Source organism: Salvelinus alpinus, chromosome 12, assembly GCF_045679555.1.
Source record: "Salvelinus alpinus chromosome 12, SLU_Salpinus.1, whole genome shotgun sequence".
NCBI classification, from domain to species: domain Eukaryota; kingdom Metazoa; phylum Chordata; class Actinopteri; order Salmoniformes; family Salmonidae; genus Salvelinus; species Salvelinus alpinus.
This window is the reverse complement of record NC_092097.1, coordinates 1,977,909-1,983,449: the sequence shown is the minus strand read 5'-3', so window position 1 is coordinate 1,983,449 and position 5,541 is coordinate 1,977,909. Positions and strand designations below refer to the sequence as shown.

Here is a 5,541-nt window from a genome sequence, read left to right as displayed (position 1 = left end):
TTGATTGTGAGGAATTCTAAATCAGGTGAACAGAATGACCTGAGTTCCTGTATGTTGTTATGATCACACCACGTCTCGTTAATCATAAGGCATACACCTCCGCCCCTCTTCTTACCAGAAAGATGTTTGTTTCTGTCGGCGTGATGTGTGAAGAAACCAGGTGGCTGCACCGACTCCGTTAGCGTCTCTCGAGTGAGCCATGTTTCCGTGAAGCAAAGAACGTTACAGTCTCTGATGTCTCTCTGGAATGCTACCCTTGCTCGGATTTCATCAACCGTGTTGTCAAGAGACTGGACATTGGCGAGTAGTATGCTAGGGAGTGGAGCGCGATGTGCCCGTCTCTGAAGCCTGACCAGAAGACCGCTTCGTTTGCCCCTTTTACGGCGTCGTTGTTTAGGGTCGCCGGCTGGGATCAGATCCATTGTACTGGGTGGAAGGCAAAACACAGGATCCGCTTCGGGAGAGTCATATTCCTGTTTGTAATGATGGTGAGTTGACGTTGCTCTTATATTCAGTAGTTCCTCCCGACTGTATGTAATGAAACCTAAGATTACCTGGGGTACCAATGTAAGAAATAACACATAAAAAAACAAAATACTGCATAGTTTCCTAGGAACGCGAAGCGAGGCGGTCATCTCTGTCGGCGCCGGAAGGTGATATCAGAGGAAGGACCTAAAATTTGATCGGCGTGCCAATTCTAGGTCCAAGAGGCTTATAAACAGCTTCTACCCCAAAGCCATAAGACACCTGAACATCTAATCAAAAGGCTACCCAGACCATTTGCATTCCCCCCCCCCTTACCCCTTTACACTGCTGCTGCTCTCTATGCATAGTGTCGTGGAAATATTGAATCAAATATTTCTCAGATACCGGAGCTTGTGAATTCAAATAGCCTTTATTACAAAAAGTAACAAAGCCAAGCGATTCCATGGAGCAACTGCCTTCTCTTTTTACAAACCTCAGGCTTTATAGGTTTCTACTTTCAGATAACACACATGGTCACTCCCCTCTATGTAGATGATTAATAACACCCCTTGGCCTCTTGCCACCATTATCTTTGTCTCAATTCTTGCTTGTTTACAGATTCTATTGGTGGCGTATCCATAGCAATGATACAAAAAATAAGACACACACACATAATGCAGGTGTCTGTCCAATGATACTCATAGGACTACACAATGGCTCTCCCCAAGCCTGTAATGGTACAGACATACATATACAATACAAGCACATGCCTTAAAGCCAGTCACAGGACCAGGCAATGACTTCCCTCAGGCCTATAACAGCACAGGCATACATTTTCTGCTTACGTTCTGTTTTTACATGTCTAGTGATTAACTCCATGTTGACCCAGCTCTGTTCATTCACCTGAGCTCAGCCTTTATTCTGCTTGCACACGTCTATTAACTTCTTTGGGACAGGGGGGCAGTATTGAGTAGCTTGGATAAAAAGGTGCCCAGAGTAAACTGCCTGTGTCAGAGACGTGTGTATAGGTGGCAGGAGAGTCAAACGGAGTGTAAAATGGAGTCTTTTAATAAATGTCCAAGAAACATGCTCCATAACACTCATAAGAAAATGGATAATAAACAAATATGGGTACAAAGACCCGACGCGCACCTATACAAAAATAAACACTACACTGACAACAAACAATCTCTGACAAAGACATGAGGGGAAACAGAGGGTTAAATACACAACAGGTAATGGATGGGATTGAAAACAGGTGTGTGGGAAGACAAGACAAAACCAATGGAAAATGAAAAATGGATCGATGATGGCTAGAAGACCGGTGACGTCGACCGCCGAGCACCGCCCGAACAAGGAGAGGCAACGACTTCGGCAGAAGTCGTGACAGCCTGCTACTCTGTCCTAAAAGCTAGAATATGCATATAATTATAAAACTGATAAAACTGTTTGAATGATGTCTGTGAGAATAACAGAACTCATATGGCAGGCAAAAACCTGAGAAGAAATCTGAGGTTCAACTCTTTGCCTATCCAAGATACAGTGGAAATGGGGTCATGTTGCACTTCCCAAGGCTTCCACTAGATGTCAACAGTCTATAGAACCTTGTTTGATGCTTCTACTATAAAGGAGGGGGGAATGAGAGGGGATTGAGTCAGAGGTCTGGCAGAGTGCCACGAGCTGGTCATGCGGTTGGAATTCTCCGGTTGGAACATTATTGAAGATTTATGATAAAAACATCCTAAAGATTGATTCTATACTTAGTTTGACATGTTTCTACGGACTGTAATATTACTTTTCGTCTGAACTTTTGCCTGGACCTGCCAGTCAGTTTGGATTGTGTACTAAACGCGCAAACAAAAGGATGTGTTTGGACATAAATTATGGACTTTATCGAACAAATCAAACATTTATTGTGGAACTGGGATTCCTGGGAGTGCATTCTGATGAAGATCATCAAAGGTAAGTGAATATTTATAATGCTATTTCTGACTTTGTTGACTCCACAACATGGCAGATATCTCTTTGGCTTGCTGGGCTCTGAGCGCTGTACTCAGATTATTGCATGGTGTGCTTTTACAGTAAAGCTTTTTTGAAATCTGACACAGCGGTTGGATTAAGGAGAAGTTTATCTAAAGTTCCATGCATAACACATGTATTTTCATTCATAATGAGTATTTCTGTAAATTGATGTGGCTCTCTGCAAAATCACCGGATGTTTTGGAAGCAAAACATTACTGAACGTAACGCGCCAATGTAAACTGAGATTTTGGGATATAAATATGAACTTTATCGAATAAAAGATGCATGTATTGTGTAACATGAAGTCCTCTGAGTGTCATCTGATGAAGACCATCAAAGGTTAGTGATTCATTTTATCTCTAACTTCTCTCTTTGGCTGGAAAAATTGCTGTGTTTTTCTGTGGCTCTGTACTGACCTAACATAATCGTTTGGTGTGCTTTCGTCGTAACGCGTTTTTGAAATCTGACATGTTGCCTGGATTCACAACAAGTGTAGCTTTAATTTGGTGTATTGCATGTGTGATTTCATGAAAGTTAAATTTTTATGGTAATTTATTTGAATTTGGCGCTCTGCATTTTCACTGGATGTTGGCCATGCGGGACGCTAGCGTCCCACATATCCCAGAGAGGTTAATTAACCTTATATTGATCACCAATAGTCATGAATTTTCTCCTGCAATAGTCACTTTAATAACTCTACCTACATGTACATATTACCTCAATTACCTCGACTAACCGGTGCCCCCGCACATTGACTCTGTACCGGTACCCCATATATATAGCCTCGCTATTGTTATTTTTACTGCTGCTCTGTAATTATCTGTTACTTTTATTTATTTGTAGGTATTGTTTTTATTTATTGAAAAAAAAAAATGCATTGTTGGTTAGGGCTAAACCTTTTGTATTCGTCGCATTTGACAAATAAATCTAGAAATTATTTTCACCGGACTGGCAGAAATTCAACTTTAATTACCTTCTTCTTGTCCTTTTCTCATTTTCTGCTAAGGAAATGAACATGCACCTGCCCTGCAGTCAGACAAACGACGAGTCAGTCTCCGCAGGTATAAAAAACAATCATCTTTGTGTAATGACAGAAAGCCTGACCTTGTGGCATTACTCCAACAAAAATACCAGAGTGAGAATGCGCACATCATACCAAGTGAGGAAAACACACTACCCAGTATTTTTTCTTAATGGAATATACTGAAAAGCTTACAGTTTGGGGTAAACTTGAACGTCCAAGTTTCTAACAGGGCGGTTATGCTAGGCATTACTTTCTAGCGATAAAACTGTCATATCTGCTCCTGCTACGCCCTCTGGTGTTCATCCTCTCTCTCTGTGTGATTGTGTGGTTGGAGACAGGTGTGCTGGAGTCAGATCAGATCCCTACCAGCTGCAACTCGTTCCATTATCAAGACCTCTACAACTAATCAGTCCTGCCACTTCTACTCTGCCAGATCGTAATCTCTGCTCAGTCAGTTCTGATTCTAGCCATGTATGATTACTCAAGATCCTGTTATTCTGCTGTGCCTGTTTCCCTGCCTGACACGTTTATCCTCTCATTGCAGATACCGCTCTGTCTCTGTCTCCTGTTCCACATCTCACCACCCAACTACCTTGCTCTGGAGTTTACTCACCACCACTACCTTGGATTCCCCTCAGGACCTGTTTACCCTGTTCTACTCAGCCAACCTCAACCTCAGTCTCCACATCTGTTTTTTCTGCAACTCATCCGAGCTTCCCCGGATCTGCACTCCATATCTCTCTGTGTAACAAATATTTTGGTTCATTCATCCCTGTTTCCTCATCTGAGTCTGCTCTTGGGTTCCCCTGTGTCGCTCCGCTTAACAAACTAGACACAAGGAGACATTCAGCGATTTAATAGTTTGTGAAATATGACCAAAGTTGACAAAGTTCCAACTTCATGCAAATGTTCAGCGAAGTGGCCATATGATAACCAACATTTTCTAAGTCTTCACCATCATTGTAAAGCCCTTGTTATTTTGTTGCTCTGACAAAGTCAGAATTTTATGTTGGTGCTTTTCTAATAACCTTTTGTGTTCATGCAAGTGACTGACTTAACGAACCCTCACTATCTGCAATTTGGCAGTACGCCTAGACCCTTATTCTGAGAACGATATCTCAGTTTCAAGGTCTCAGCCTAGAGAGAAGAAGCCATTTGAGGTTTTGGTCTGTCACATGCATGACCCATTATTGGTCGGTCACTTGAATGAAGCGAATGTTAATGATTCATTAATTCTGAATAAGCTAAATCATGCAAATATGACTTGTCTGCAGTATATAAGTTAACTAATGGGACGGCCACGTGAGAGCTCCTGACAGACTTTCACTATGGTGCATTAAATTTGTTGTAACCTCTCCAGCGCGCCGACAATAAACAATGATTCATTTAAGATTGACTTCGTGTCCGTGTAAGAATTGCAACAAGTGATTCATTCTAAGGTACAAATAAAAAAGCAACTGAGCGCCCGTTTTATTATGGTAAAACTGTTTAGCAAAAGAAACATTGAACATCTAATAGTGTAAAAACAGGTGAGTTGGTTCTACTCTTTTTGGCCATTTCTGGTGTTTTGTAGTGAAAAACTGAGTCGGTTGAACATAAAACGTCAACCCTGTTACCCATAGATAACAGGCTACATTTTTAATATACTCTTTTGTATTTGTGAAGCCTGCATTCAATTGCCCCTCCCTGAGTACACAACAAGCTTCCACCCGCCTTCACAAGGGGATTTATGGCTGATTTAAGATGAAATTTGGCACTTAATAGGCACTTACTACAGTAGATGCTCCTTTTAAAAGTTGTCATACTGCAGCACACCCTGTGGGACGTTATCTAATTGTCAGCCATTTTTTCTATTAATGCAAGTTAGTGCTAGTTTGACCACCAGAGGGAATCTTTGAGAAGCATTTGATAGTCTTCCATATTGGCGTTCCCAGAGAATGTAAAACCTTTTTTGTAATAACATAGTATATGGGATTGATTAAGAAATGTGGCTTAATTAATTTGATTAATATTATGGTGTTTCTATTCCG

At 41.3% G+C, this 5,541-nt stretch overlaps 1 long non-coding RNA gene across 1 annotated transcript; it reads left to right on the top strand.

The window, feature by feature from the left end:
* The first annotated feature begins 3,490 nt into the window (after nucleotides 1-3,490).
* Nucleotides 3,491-4,901, top strand: LOC139535210 (uncharacterized). The gene is made up of 3 exons (XR_011667076.1): nucleotides 3,491-3,548; nucleotides 3,846-3,961; nucleotides 4,056-4,901. It is a non-coding gene; the product is annotated as an uncharacterized lncRNA (long non-coding RNA).
* The last annotated feature ends 640 nt before the right edge of the window (nucleotides 4,902-5,541 follow it).